At 42.4% G+C, this 15,344-nt stretch overlaps 1 protein-coding gene across 12 annotated transcripts in view; it reads right to left on the bottom strand.

Moving 5' to 3' along the window:
- FNBP1 (formin binding protein 1) overlaps window positions 1-15,344 on the bottom strand; it is a 137,023-nt gene that overhangs the window by 85,362 nt on the left and 36,317 nt on the right. The gene's annotated exons all lie outside the window — the stretch shown is intronic.

Raw genomic sequence — 15,344 nt, 5'->3', positions numbered from 1 at the left:
AACAGCTACTGCAAAAGTGGGGACACATCCAGGAATCTGGGGATCGGAGAGGGGGGGACGAGATTTGTCCCTCTGGAGCGAAGGTGGGGCGAGGGCTCAAGGGAAGGATGGTGGTGGGTAAGAAACTGGAAAAAGTCCCTGCCCATCACCCCAGGCCTCAAACAACAAGCAAAGGAGCTCAGCCTGTCTAGTGCGCACACGTGAGCCGCTGAATTTGCAAGGAGAGAGGCACACCCACAGACATGTTTCGAATCGCCAGGAGGTGGAAGTCAGGAGATAGCTCCTTAGTCCAGATGAGAGAAAACGGGAGGAGAGGGAAGGATGTCCAGACCCGTAACAACTAGAATCAACTAGTCTTAGCGGCCGATTGCAGGAGGAGACTGGAAAAGAATATGAGGCAGAGGCAGGATTCTGGGGGCCTCCCTGCCTCTGGCTCTGGGGACTAGAGAGTCGATGGGCAGCAGTTTGGGGTGAAGTGACACGTTGCGTGAGGGAGAGACATGTCCGGAAGGGAGCTGGAAACACAGATCTACTGGGAGCTCAAGGAGGGAGGCCTGTGAGCTGGTGGATCTGAAGCAGCACCCAGGGATCCAGGGAGAGGGTTGGCAGAGTGGGCAGCAGCTCTGCACTGAGTTAGTCAAGAGGGCCTGGCCCAGGTGGGAGAGACCAGAAAGGCCTGGGAAAGCGAAGGGAGTGTCAGCGCGACATTGCAGGGAAGGGAGAGCTGCCTCGAGAGAACAATGGACCGTCTGCTGTCCCCCGGGGAGACAGCAGCAATAGAGAAATGCGGGTTCTGGCCCCACCCTGGGACTTCACCCCCGGGGGCCACCGAACGGAGCAGAGTGTAGTCATATGCCAAAAGATGCAGAATCAGTCCCTGCCTAATTTCACAACTCAGTCATGAGGATCATGGAAAACGGGAAAGAGTCAAATGAAGTCTAAAAAATACAAAGCCACAGTTTAATCCTATCACAGGTGTTGCGCGATCCTACAGGACACACCCGGCGCCATCCTTCAGCTTGGTTTTAAAACCTAGCTCCTCCCACCTCACACGTGTCCTCATGCTTTCATCCTGTATTCCATTCAAAGCTATGCAAACCAGAAATTGAGTACACAGAGTTCCCTAGAAGTCTACCTTGGGTGGGAGTGGGGACTCTGCAGAGCCAAAAGCACTTTTTCTCCAACGTCAGAAATTCTCTTCTTGAAGAAAACTCATTTCCTCAACCTTACCCCCGTCCAGGCCCACAAGACAGTTTTAGAAACTAAGGTTTTATTTTCCTGGAATATTTTTCTCATGAAAAAGAATTACTGTAGAATGTCTTTAAATCCAATAATGGGGAGCCTGGGTGGCTCAGTTGGTTAAGCGACTGCCTTCGGCTCAGGTCATGATCCTGGAGTCCCGGGATCGAGTCCCACATCGGGCTCCCTGCTCAGCAGGGAGTCTGCTTCTCCCTCTGACCCTCCCCCCATCTCATGTGCTTTCTCTCTCATTCTCTCTGTCTCTCAAATAAATAAATAAAATCTTTAAAAAAAATAAATCCAATAATGGTTTACATTATCATAAAAAACAAGGGACAACTATTTAAGGTTTTCGTTGACTCTGGGTCCCCAATAATATATTCCACAGACATCTAGGTTCCACTTCAAGGAACACTAGTCAGGAAGGTGATTTATTTATGTCCTCTGTAAAGACAGGGGTTGTCAAGCAAATTAATAGTGTAAACAAGACTGTAGGTCACTTCAAACTACTTGAGAGAACAAATATACAAACAATTCAAGTAATGATTACAAATCATTCCTAGCTATTTAGAGCAAGGCTTCTTTAAAGCTCTGGGCTGGTTGGTAACCCTTTGCTAACCAATTTCATAGCAATCCTATTTATTTAAAAACTCCTTTCCAGACCCCTCCCTCCATTTGATAGTCCTCTCTCTGTTTCATCTACCACCCCCAGAACCTTATTATTTTCAGTAGTTGTAGGGTTTCCTTGAAAACTTGTTAACACCATCTGCTCTTAGATTGTCCTGCTGATAATCTCACTACATATTTTTCCCTATGAATATGCGATTCTTTTTTTTGTTTTTAGCTTTGATGTATAGAATACAGAGCAACAGCTTTTGATACCAAAACTCTTTAAAAAAAAAAATCCACATTTGAATTGAGTCTACCTTAAAAATTACTGGCCCCAAACCAACAATATGTTTTCAATAAAGTTATCTGTATTCAGGAACATTCTGCAAGCTATAATAAAGCACTAAAATAAGGTCAAAATAAGATAGAAGATCTTAATACTAAAAACCTTATTCAGTAGCAACAAATAAACTAGTACTTGTTTGTCAATATAGTATCATTATTTTTATCTGTATTAAAACATCTCTTTGGGCGTCTGGCTGGCTTAGCAGGTGGAGTGTGCAATTCTTGATTTCGGAGTTGTGTGAGTTTGAGCCCTATGCTGGGTGTAGAGCTTACTTAAAAAAATAATGAAATGAAATAAAATGTTGTCACAAATAAAATTTTTAAAAATACTGAAACATCCCTAATGATGCCACACTCTACCACTCCCATCATGGATTGCTCCAGCACGGACTTTTTTGACAGCAGCTAAAAGCAAATTCAAAACAGATGAAAAACTAATCAACCCACTTACATTCTTGACCAAAATGTGGAAAACTTAATGGAAAAACATTCCAAATCTTAAAAAGACTCCTTTGTGAGCAAATATTATAAATGGCCCTTGAAAAAACAGCCTTTGCCACTTTGGAGATGGGGCCATTACCGAAAATGCACATCTTCGCTCGTGATGTTACATAACAGCAGTTCTGAAGACCCCTCTGTCCTCTTAAAAATCATTAAGGACCTCCAAAAGCTTTTATTTATGTGGGTTACGGCTATTGATATTTACTGTATCAGAAATTAAAAACTGAAGAGTTTTAAACATATTAATTCATTTAAAAAGACGACACTAAATCCATTACATGTCAAAATAAATAGCATTGTTTTCTTTTTAAAAACTTTCTGTTCCAAAACAACAACAAAAAGTGAGAGAACGGGCACTGTTTTACATTTTTGCAAATCTCTTTAATGTCTGGCTTAACAGAAGACAGCTGGATGCTCCAATGCTTCTGCATTCAATCTGGTGTGATTCCTCACTTTGGCTGAAATATGTGAATAAAATAAGACTTCGTGCAGATATGTAGTAAGAAAGTGGAGGAGTATTTCAATAGCCTTTTTAGGTAATTATAGCTATTAATTGATACCACACCAAGACTCAACTAATAGTAGCTTCTTAAAGGTTAGTTGCAATGTGAAATGTGAAACCATCCCCCCAATTTTTCATATCGGGTTACAATAAAATGCACTTGTCGATCTCGTACTTTGAAGGGATCTTTTACCTGCACATGATTGTATCACACTATGCACTAGTCATTTAGAAAATATCATTTCACTGATAACTTGCAGATCTTCCAAGTGCTGCCACATTTCATTACAAAATATTTTAAAATCACATTTGTTCATATTGCTACCTATCTCAGCTTTTCCAATGAGTATTTTTTTAATTTTTTATTTTTTTAAATATTTTTAAGATTTTTTTTTTTAAAGATTTCATCCATCTGAGAGAGAGAGAGAGCACATGAGATGGGGGAGGGTTAGAGGGAGAAGCAGACTCCCCGCCGAGCAGGGAGCCCGATGCGGGACTCGATCCAGGGACTCCAGGATCATGACCTGAGCTGAAGGCAGTCGCTTAACTAACTGAGCCACCCAGGCGCCCAATATTTTTAAGATTTTTTTAAAAAAATTTATTTGAGTGAGAGAGAGAGAGCACAAGTGGGGAGGAGGGGCTGAGGGAGAGGAAGAAGCAGACTCCCCGCTGAGCAGGGAGGCTGACCTGGGACCCAATCCCAGGACCCTGGGATCATGACCTGAGCCAAAGGCAGATGCTTAACTGACTGAGCCACCCAGGCACCCTATTTTTCTTTTTTTTTATAAGCTCTATTCTATGGGGTTTGAACTCACAACCCTGAGATCAAGAATCTGATGAGTCTTTAAATACTGGGCAGCTGTCAAGCTCACAGCGGCAAATGCAAATTTTCCAAAATTCTAATTTTCACTTAAAAGCTAGAATTCCATCATTGGCAACAAATAGTCGTTTCCTTAAAGAGACAGGCTCACTTCATTCATGTTTGAGAAAATACCTGCCAAATGCCCAAGAGTTTGTCCATCAGTTGTTCTCTTAAGTAAAAATGGTGTCCACGAAAAAAGCAGTTATTCAGCTCACAACACAATCACCTGAGTATCCTGGTGACACTAAATGCTTTAGGGATACTTCCCATCTTGTTATACATACTACTCAAAAGGTGTATATTCAACAGTTGAGATTTAACAGAATTACTAATCTTAATGTTTCACCGAGGGCATTAAAAAAAAATTTTTTTTAAAGATTTTATTTATTTGAGAGAGAGAATGAGAGAGAGAGCGAGAGCACAAGAGGGGGGAGGGTCAGAGGAAGAAGCAGACTCCCTGCTAAGCAGGGAGCCTGATGCGGGACTCGATCCCGGGACTCCAGGATCATGACCTGAGCCGAAGGCAGTCACTTAACCAACTGAGCCACCCAGGCTCCCCTAAAAAATTTTTTTTAAAGATTTCACTTATTTATTTGACAGAGAGAGCGAGAGAGCACAAGCAGGGGGAGCAGCAGAGGGAGAGGGAGAAGCAGGCTCCCTACTAAGCAGGAAGCCTGACGCGGGGCTCAATCCCAGGACCCTAGGATCATGACCTGAGCCGAAGGCTGACGCTTAACCGACTGAGCCACCCAGGCGCCCCCATCGAGGACATTTTTTGATAAAACTGTTTTTTTTTTTTTTAAACAGCTAACAGTGAAGAATATAAGAGCTGCTGTGTTTGGAGCCACTGCCCTGATTCATACCAAGGAGCCAGCGGCCTTCCCATCACCGCTTTTGTACCATGAGCAGCAACATCCACACCGTGAGAAAGACAGTGTCTTAGTATCATCATGAAAATAGTTTTGACTCTGTGGACTCCAGAAGAGGGTTTCTGGAACCTCTGGAGGTCTAGGGACTGCACTTGAAGAACTCCTACCTCATGACACACGCTCTAAAATTTCTATCAGAAAGCTTTGTATTTCTAAAGATTAAGGAAGGCAGATAATATATGACCCAATGGAAAATTATGTTTAATGTACCAGTGCCTACTATATATACACAGACACACTCAAGAATTAACTCCGAAATTGCCAAGAGAACTGCAAATGGATGTTTCCAAGGAGTTGGGTCCAACGTGATGGACCCCCTTCTTGACCTCTTATTGCTCCTTGAATTCAAACCAAACAAAGGTCGGCGCCAGGAGCTGTTGGCTACAAGAGGCTGAGTAAGCTGCAGAGACAAATGACAGGGCAAGTGCATTAATCAACTGCAATTCCTGTAGTTTCCAATTATTTTCAGGTCTGGGTGTATGCACATTGAAGACCAAACCAGAAGAAGTATGAGCTACGGCAGTTGTTTGGGTCACTGTATCTTCATTAGAGTTCCTAAAGCATCACAGAGTTCAACACAAATTTTTGCCTTCATGTACCCAGCAACTCATCAGTCAGTACCAAGACTGGTCTCTCTAGGTCAGCATAGAATGACTACTCTTGGCTGTGCTTGAGAAGTCTTCTGAAATCTGCTTTTTCTTTCAAAATCTGCAAAAGAAGTGACACAGAAACTACTTTCAGAAAAGCTAGTTGCTTTATTTTTTTTGTTTTGTTTGGCCTTCTTTTTTTTGGTGCGGAGACCCAGGACCGAACCAAGCTAGTTGCTTTAAAATGAGGAGAACCATGTCAGCCTCAAGGAAGTTTTTCTCCGAAATATAGGTCAGTTTTTAACACAGTACTTCCTGTCATTGAAAAGTGTACTAAAACCGAAACAAATTCAAAATCCCCGGAACAAGCTGATCTGGTAAGAAACTAAGTTGCTAAAGTTACCTCCGAGTCAATGGCTCAGACTCAGAGGAAGGGTATCCTGAGGCCAGCTCTCAGTCTCCCCAAATGACTCACTCAGTGAAGTGAATTAGCCTTTCCACATCACTGGGTCCACTTCCGTCCGTGCTGTCTAGAACACTGTTTTAGGATACTCTAATTTAGGATAAATTCACTTTCCGAAGGACTAGGGCACTTTCAGAAGCAGACTTTAAATGGCTCTATTTGAACAGAATCCCTTGGGATATTATTACTGGTATTAGCTTCCTCTTATCTTTGAGAGAAAAGTGTCAGCACGTATAGATTTACCCAGAGTAAATGTAACAAAACCTCCATTTAAAACGTTTTTTAAAAATCAATTAGGTTCTGAATATTAAAGTAGCTGTATATATAGGAACAAAAAAGTTTTATAAACCTTTACAAACAAAAATGTATCCTCATGAATACCACCTGAAATTCTAGATCTCAAATTTGAAACGAAGACTTCAATTAATCTCCATGGACAAATAAAAAGAATTTTTCGCATAGGTACTATTAAAAGCAGAAATACCCTTGGGGTGCCCGGGTGGCTCAGTCGCTTGAGCAGCTGATTCTTGGTTTTGGTTCAGGTCATGAAACCAGGGACCAAGCCCCACGTTGGGCTCTGTGCTCACTGGGGAGTCTGCTTGAGGATTCTTTCTCCCTCTGCCCCTCCTACTGCACCACTTGGCACGCTCTCTCTGTCAAATAAATAAATAAATCTTTTAAAAATGCAGAAATAGGGTGCCTGGGTGGCTCAGATGGTTAAGCATCTGCCTTCAGCTCAGGTCATGATCCCAGGGTCCTGGGATCGAGTCCCGCATCGGGCTCCCTGCTCCTTGGGAGCCTGCTTCTCCCTCTGCTTCTCTCTCTCTCTCTCCCTCTGTCTCTCATGAATAAATAAATAAAAATAAAAATGCAGAAATACCAGGCGCCTGGGTGGCTCAGTTGGTTAAGCGACTGCCTTCGGCTCAGGTCATGATCCTGGAGTCCCGGGATCGAGTCCCGCATCAGGCTCCCTGCTCAGCGAGGAACCTGCTTCTCCCTCTGGCCCTCACTCCTCTCATGTGCTCTCTCTCTCTCTCTCATTCTCACTCTCTCAAAATAAATGAATCTTAAAAAGAAAAGAAAAAAAATGCAGAAATACCGAAATATATATTTTCAACATGAAAGTGTCAAACCTTGAAGTGATGAAAAACCATTACCCAACGGAAATTCACTGTTTACACAGAAAGAACAGATAAAAGGTAAAGGGCAGCAGTAGAGGGTTTATTTTAGGGAGCACAGACACCTTCTGGTTTGACAATACCAAGTAGACACAGATTCTGTAAAATCACACATTCATCTGCTATTTCTGAAATAGGTTCTGTGAATTAGGAACGGTGCTCCCCTGGGTTGAAAAGCAGGAGTCTGGCGTAATTGATGAAACAGGAGCTCCAACATCACAGTGTCATGGTTGGACAGTCAAGTTAATACAAAAGATTTTAATTAGAAAGGAAAAGCACACAAAATGGAAGGTTTTATTGAACTCCAAAATCTCTTTAAAATGCAAGTCCACAAATTGCCATAAAAACCAGGTACCAATGGAGGCATGTATACTGTAACTAGCCACAATCTACCGAACTCTGTTTCTGTTGTGAAAATAAAAATACTAAGGAACTATTCTGTTCACGGCTTTTTCCAGCAACGGCATTCTGAATCCAACAAGTAAGAATGTAAAAAACACAGGATGAAAATATATGAGTTAAAAACAAACAAACAAAAAAAACTTTAGGGGCGCCTGGGTGGCTCAGTCGGTTGAGCGTCTGACTCTTGATTTCAGCTCAGGTCATGATCTCGGGTTCCTGAGATTGAGCCCTGAATCAGGCTCCACACTCAGTACAGAGTCTGCTTGTCTCTCTCTGTCCCCGTGCTTGCTTTTGCTCTCGCTCTCTCTCTCAAATAAATAAAATCTAAAACAAAAACAAAAACCCAAACTTTAACAGACGCTTAAGAGGCAACAGCATGCGGATGAAGTCAGTGGTATAAAGAATGTGGAAAAGCACACAGAATCTGAAAAGCTGCATTTTCATGTTTTTATGACAATAATTCTATTGTGTAAAAGGGCAGCAGGGAGGCTGGTGCTGGGTGTACAACAAATGGAACGGGATGAACAGGAGCTGACTTGGGGCTGACGAATGCAGGGACGCCCCGGCCAAATCTTACACTGCATCCTGAAATGATGAGACAGGGTGAAAGACATAACTTGTACCCAAAGCATCAGAATTCGGACTCTCCTGAAGTCTGAGCAGATGAGATTTGGAGGGGAGATTGCTATGGAACGTATTCCTTTAAGAAGCCGCAATAAGCTTCTGACCTATTATGTCCATGTTCTTAGAACACAGTAGTCACTTTTGGCTCCCCTTTGTTCCCCTGGATACGGTAAAAGCAACAAACAAAAACAAACACCTGTGCCTGCCGCAAAGATACTGAGTGAAAGAGATCTCAAAGAATACAGTTTTCAAGGGGGGAAAAAAAACATTTTGAAGAGTGCTTACTTTTTTCATTAAAAAACAACAACAACAACATGGGGCGCCTGGGTGGCTCAGTTGTTAAGCGTCTGCCTTTGGTTCAGGTCATGGTCCCAGGGTCCTGCTCAGCAGGAAGCCTGCTTCTCCCTCTCCCACTCCCCCTGCTTGTGTTCCCTCTCTCGCTGTGTGTCTCTCTGTCAAATAAATAAATAAAATCTTAAAAAAAAAAGTCATTTTTTAAGTGATCATAAAAATTACTCTTTGGGCGCCTGGGTGGCTCAGATGGTTGGGCGTCTGCCTTCGGCTCAGGTCGTTGATCCCAGAGTCCTGGGATCGAGTCCCACATCGGGTTCCCTGCTCCTTGGGAGCCTGCTTCTCCCTCTGCCTCTCTCTCTCTCTCTCTCTCTTTATGTCTCTCATGAATAAATAAAAATAAAATCTTTAAAAAAAAATTACTCTTTCATCTAGACCTTGTCCAATATCTTAAGTAGAGGAGGAAAAGTATGAAAGATGATGCAGCTGTAAAACCCAGGGTTAGAAAGATGGTTCATGCAACATGGAACCAGAGTGGGTTGAATCAATCAGCTCTAATGGAAAGACAGAAACTCATCATAGAAAGCAAAATCTTGCTCTGTGTAAGAGACAAGCAGACAAGAGATGTAAAATGCCATCTCCTGGTGACAGGATGCACGAGGAGCTTTGTCCAGCCGTGACTGTGACATGAACATCTTTAACACAAATGTTCAGTGTCATTAGTGTCTGGCTTCAGCCTGGAAATGGAATCCACTTGCTCATTTCCTGGTGTCTATACATCTGCTCAGTTGAGCCTGACTGTATATGAACTGGTCTCTCGTCCCGAGCCTGCTCAATCAGCAGACACAAGAGTTCAGTTACCTGCCCTCCTCTGACTGCCCCGCGTTCCTTTCTTTAAACCCTGGAGAACTAAGCATACCTCTCCAACTTCCCACACTGTTCTCTACAGGTGATTCTCGCCCCCAGGAAACAAGTTCAAGACCAACCTAAGGCAGGAAGAAAAGAGGGAGCAGGAAGAAGGAAGAAACCACACTCTACCAGAACACTGAAGGCAATCCAAAGACTAAACGAGAACAAAGCATATAAGCTAAATTTTTAATGAGGAAAAAAATACTCCCAGATTTTTAAAGACCTGACTCATTTCTAAACTCTATAAATATTTCCATGTGTGTGGGGAAGGGGTACAAAATACTACAGAAATACCAAAGGGAAAAAAATGTTAAGCCCTGTCATCTGAAACTTAGTTAATATCAATGCAAAAGCTTTTCCAAACACTTAGCAATTAACTCACTTCCAATTTTAAGTAAAGATGGTTAAGCAAACGCATAGGTGTTGTTCTCTTTTTAAGACAAGGGATCCCAACTCTCCAGCCCACTGCCACAGTGGAGCATCTGACCCAAAGGACCCATAAGACAGAATAGACTGGATCAATCAGAAGCTCTCCAGGAAGAGGTGCTGGAGCTAAGAGGTGAAAATTGTCCCTGTGCGTGCCAAATTAGGGAAAAAACACTCGTCTGCAGAGATGGGAGACATTATCCTGGGCATTCGAAATGGATGTACCTGTGAGCTTTGTACTGGCTGACGAGGGTCCTTTGTGAGACTGGCCAGTTCTTCCAGCCCCTGGTTCTATAAGCTATTCCTTGGGACAGACCCTCTAGGCCAATAGTCTAGCAGCTACCATATTCATCCCATCTTCCCTTTGGCAGAGTACCTAGATTATATCTTTTCCCAGCTCCCTTGCAGCTAGACATGAGTTGTCACCGGGGCTAACTAGATGTGTGGATATCTATGGGTGGCTACTGAGAAAGGTCACCCTCCCTAAAAACTCCTCCTCTTCTTGACTTGCCATGATCATAGCTGCCTGTGATGCTTGGAATTGCTACAATCATCCTGCAACCATGAGGAGGAAGTGTCCCTGATATGCTGGGATGGCAGATGAAGTCACTGGACCTCAACACCAATCCCAGGATGGCCTGCCTCTGGACCCGCTAGTGTGAGATGATATGTGTCCTTATCTTCTGAGCCACTGCTCTTTGGGTCTCTGTTACTTTCAATCTAACCCATACGCCCCTGTCTCTTTCCAATAAATTGCAAGAATTCAACCATTTCTTATTGAGAGCTGACCATGAGCCAAGCTCCATGCCAGGCACTAGAATTACAGAGGACAGTGGAGTTTTAATTAAGATAAAAGGCAGTGGGAGCACAGAAGTGTGGGATCGGTTCTGGATGTGGGATTAGGGAAAGCCTTTCGGAGGAAGTGACGTTCGCGCTGAAACAAGAAGGAAAAGGAAAAGCCAGCTAGGCAAAATGGGGAGCAGCCGGGAGGGAGAGGTGGGGGAGGGGGAAACAGGCCAGGCAGAGGCGCCAGGAAGGAAGGAAATGAAGGCTATCCAGTATACCTGGAGTGTGACGATAAAGAGGAACAAGGGTGTGATAAGGAGAAAGACAGATCAGCCAGGGCCTTGGAGACCACAGCCAGGGTTCCATAGGACAGTTTTCTTTGAGTGTTTACCAACTAATACAATCCCTCTTTCTAAGACTTCTTTGTGACTTAGAGCCTGTGTTTTAAAATGATTAAATGAGGGGCGTCTGGGTGGTGCAGTCAGTTCAGCATCTGACTCTTGGTTTCGGCTCAGGTCGTCATCTCAGGGTCCTGAGATTGAGCCCCAGGTCAATCTCCACACTCAGCATGGAGTCTGCTTGTCCCTCTCCCCTCTGCCCCTCCCCCTGCTTGTGGTCTCTCTCGCTCTCAATAAAAATAAATAAAATATTTAAAAAATAAGTAAATAAAATGAAGTGATTAAATGAGAGGTGCCTGGCTGGCTGGCTTGGTGGGTGGAGCATGTGGTTCTGGGTTCGAACCCCATGTTGGGTGTAGCGATTACTTAAAAATAAAATCTTAAAAAAAATAATAAATGAAATGAAATCTTTAATAAATAAATAAATAAATAAGGGGAGCCTGAGCGGCTCAGTCAGTTGTCTTGGTTTTGGCTCAGGTCATAATCTCAGGGTTGTGGGGTCGAGCCCTGCGTCGCGCTCCCCACTCAGCACAGAGTCTGCTTGACATCTCTCTCTCCCTCTGCCCCTCCCCCAACTCATGCTCGTACGCTCTCGCTCTCTCTCTCTCTCTCTCTCAATAAAAATAAATAAAATATTTTTGGGATGACTGAGTGGCTTAGTTGGTTAAGCCTCTACCTTCAGCTCAGTCATGAACCCAGGGTCCCTGGATCAAGCCCCACATCTGGCTCCCTGCTCAGCAGGGAGCCTGCTTTTCTCTCTGCTCCCACTCCCTCTGGTTGTGCTTTCTCCCTCTCTCTCTGACAAATAAATAAATAAAATCTTAAAAAATAAATAAATAAAATCTTTTTTAAAAAAAGACATTAGAGAAAACCGGAATAAATGGAGAGATATGAGCCATGTTCATAAATTAGAAGGCTATCTCCTCCAAATTGTCTGTAGATTCAATGTAGTTTCAGTTAAAGTCTCAGCAAGTTTTTGGAGAACATAATCCAAAGATTCAAATGCAAACGTCAAACAATAGCCAAAACACGCTTGAAGAACAATGTGGGGTAATAACCATACTGTACACTGACTCATAATAAAGTTAATTAAGAAGCTGTGTGGTACTGACCAGGGACAGAAAAACGCAAAGAACAGAACAGGCCCATGCAAAAATAACTTTGTATGGAAAAGAGGAAGCCATACAGAAAACATAGAGAACCTGATGGCTGAGGACCTGGGGTCTGGAGCTAGAATGGCTTAGTTTGAACTCTGGCTCTTTGGAATGCCAGCAATGTCACGTGGAGCAAGCCACTTAACCTCTCTGTGTGTCTGTTTCTTGTCTAAAAAAGGGGGCTAAAAGCAGGATCTATTTGTAGGGTTACTGTCAGGATTAAATGTTATCTCATGCTGAGAACACTGCCTGCACATGGTAAGCCCTCAGTAAGTGTTAATCATGACGACCACCATCACCACCACTACCATCCTCCTCAGGCAATGGGGGAAAGAACAGGCTGTTCAACAAAAGGTGCTGGGAGAGGGGCGCCTGGCTGGCTTAGTCAGGGGAGCATGCAACTCTTGATCTCAGGGTCGTGAGATCGAGCCCCACATTGGGCTATGTGCTCACTGGAGTCTGCTTAAGTTTCTCTCTCCCTCTCCCTCTGCTCCTCCCTCCTGTGCTCTACATAGAAACAAATTTTTAAAAGGTGCTGAGATAATTGCACATCTATTGGAAAAAATGAAATCAAACCTCTATTTCTTACAATATATAAAAACTAATTCAAGATAGATTAAGGATCTAAATGTAAAAGTTAAGACCATAAAGGAAAAAAAATTAATAAACTTGACTGTATAAAAACTCAAAACTTTTGGGGCACCTGGGTGGCTCAGTTGGTTAGGCATCTGCCTTCAGCTCAGGTCATGATCCCGGAGTCCCGGGATCGAGCCCCACATCAGGCTCCCTGCTCAGCGGTGAGTCTGCTTCTCCCTTTGCCCCTCACCCCACTTATGCTCTCTCTCTATCATGCGTTCTCTCTCAAATAAATAAATAAAATCTTAAAAAAAAAAAACCTAAAAACTTTTGGTCATGAAAAGATACCCCAAGGTAAGTGAAATGATAAAGGATAAACTGGGAGAAGATATGTGTAACACCTATGATCAACAAAGGATTAGTATCTATAATATAGAAAGAACACCTTCAAATCAGTTTTTTTCAAAAGATGAAATAACTCAATTGGCAAAGGGGTAAAAGTAAGAAGAATTTTAAACATAAATGATATTTAGCCTTATTCGTAACCAGAGAAAGGCATATTAAAACTACAAAGAGATACCACTTCACATCCACCAGCCTAGCAAAAATTTCGTCAGAAAACACCAAGTGTTAACAACGCATTGCAGTGGGAAGGGTCATACACCACTGGGGACCATGGAAAAGAAACTGGTTTTGCCTAATAAAGGTGAACTTGTGCCCCTGTGTTACACCGAGGTATCCCTCCACTACATATATATCTTAAGGTCTAGGATCTAGACCATAAACTCTTGTTCATGTGCACAATGAGACATGAGTAAGAATGTATGTAGCTGAATCATAGCAGCAAAATACTGGAAATAACTCAACTGTCCATCTCATTTCATTTATATAGTCTCCAAACAGGCAAAACTAAACAACAGATTGTTTACTGTTATGGTCATTATGCCACTTGGTGACAAAAAGAAAAACAAGAGAGGGGTGCCTAGGTGGCTCAGGCAGTTAAGTGGCTGTCTTTGGCTCAGGTCATGATCTCGGGGTCCTGGGATTGAGCCCCGTGTCAGCCTCCCTGCTCAGAAGGGAGTCTGCTTCTCCCTCTGCCCCTCCCCCCACTCATTCTCTCTCTCTCTCTCTCTTTCAAATAAATAAATAATCTTTTTATAAAATAAAATAAAATAAAAAATAAATAAAAGGAAAAAGAAAAACAAGAGAATATTTTTTTACACAAAATTCTGGGTAATACTCAACTAGGGAGAAGGATGTGATCAGAGTGAGGCCATAGGGAGCTTCTGGGGGGCAGAGTAATGTTCTATTTCTTTACCTGGGTGGAATGTACATGCAGGTTCATTTTACTGCTATTTTTGTATACATCATTCTATACATACATGTTTTCATATATTCTTTTGTAATATGCCATAATTAATACTTAATTGTTAGTTTACAGTTGGGTTGATGGGAAAATCTTCAGTATAAAGAGAAACTTAAGATCACTCGAACCTCTGCCAACTGGAGGTCAAAACTGAAGTTAAAACATTTATGAAAGCAAAAATGAAGTCAATAGAAAAATCTATTACATAAAGTATTGAACTATTACTTGATTGATGGACTTCCTATTTTGTTCCCATATAAAATATAAAACGTTCTTAGAAAATGGGCAACACTTTATACCCAAGTATGGATTGATTCTTGATTGTTAAAGGCTTCACACTTAGCGGAAAAACTTTTTTAAAAAATTCAGGACTGGGGTGCCTTGGTGGTTCAGTCGGTTAGGTATTTGACTCTTGGTTTCCACTCAGGTCATGATCTCAGGATCGTGAGATCGAGCCCCACATTGGCTTTGTGCTCAGCGGGGAGTCTGCTTGAAGCTCTCTCTCTCTCCCTCTCCCTCTGCCCCGTATCCCCACAGTGCTCTTTGTCTCTGTCTCTCTAAAATAAATAAATCTTTTTTTAAAAAATCCAGGACTATTATTGTCTAAAAGCCGAAAATATTTTTCACAAACCACCACAGGAATATAATAGATAATTTTCCTCAAATAAAATGTTTATGAAGGTTACGAGAACATAAAATATTACAGTAACCAACATACCCTATACCAAAATCACATTTACCTATTCATTCATACAACAATATTTTACTGAGCACCTACTATGTGCCAAACACTATTCTAGGAACTAAGGCCCCAGCAGCAAACAGAAGACAGAAATTCTCTATTCTCATGGAGCTTACCTACCAGTAGAGCCATACTGTACAAAGCTATAAAGAAATTCCAGAAAGATTAGTTTACATTCCCATGAGAACTACGAGGTCTTCAGATAGGAACACTTTTAAAGCCCACTGATATCTATTAGCAGAGGTGACAGTCAAAATATTTAATAAATAATTATCAACAGATTCCCCATCCAATCAGAAAAGAGACCAGCTATGCTGAGGCATCCTGGCTGAAAACCACCTTGCCTGTGGCCCAAATCCCTTCCAGAAAGGTGAACAGAGGTATCTTACTGAACCCTGACCAGGACTGAATATCACCATTTGTGAAACAAAAACCAACCAACAAAGAAGAAGAAA

This window comes from Callorhinus ursinus, unplaced genomic scaffold, assembly GCF_003265705.2.
Source record: "Callorhinus ursinus isolate GAN/ISIS: 27379988/994484 unplaced genomic scaffold, GSC_fseal_2.0 scaffold24, whole genome shotgun sequence".
Classification (NCBI taxonomy): Eukaryota; Metazoa; Chordata; class Mammalia; order Carnivora; family Otariidae; genus Callorhinus; species Callorhinus ursinus.
Note: the sequence above shows the minus strand (reverse complement) of the source record. Positions and strands in the feature narration are given on the sequence as shown.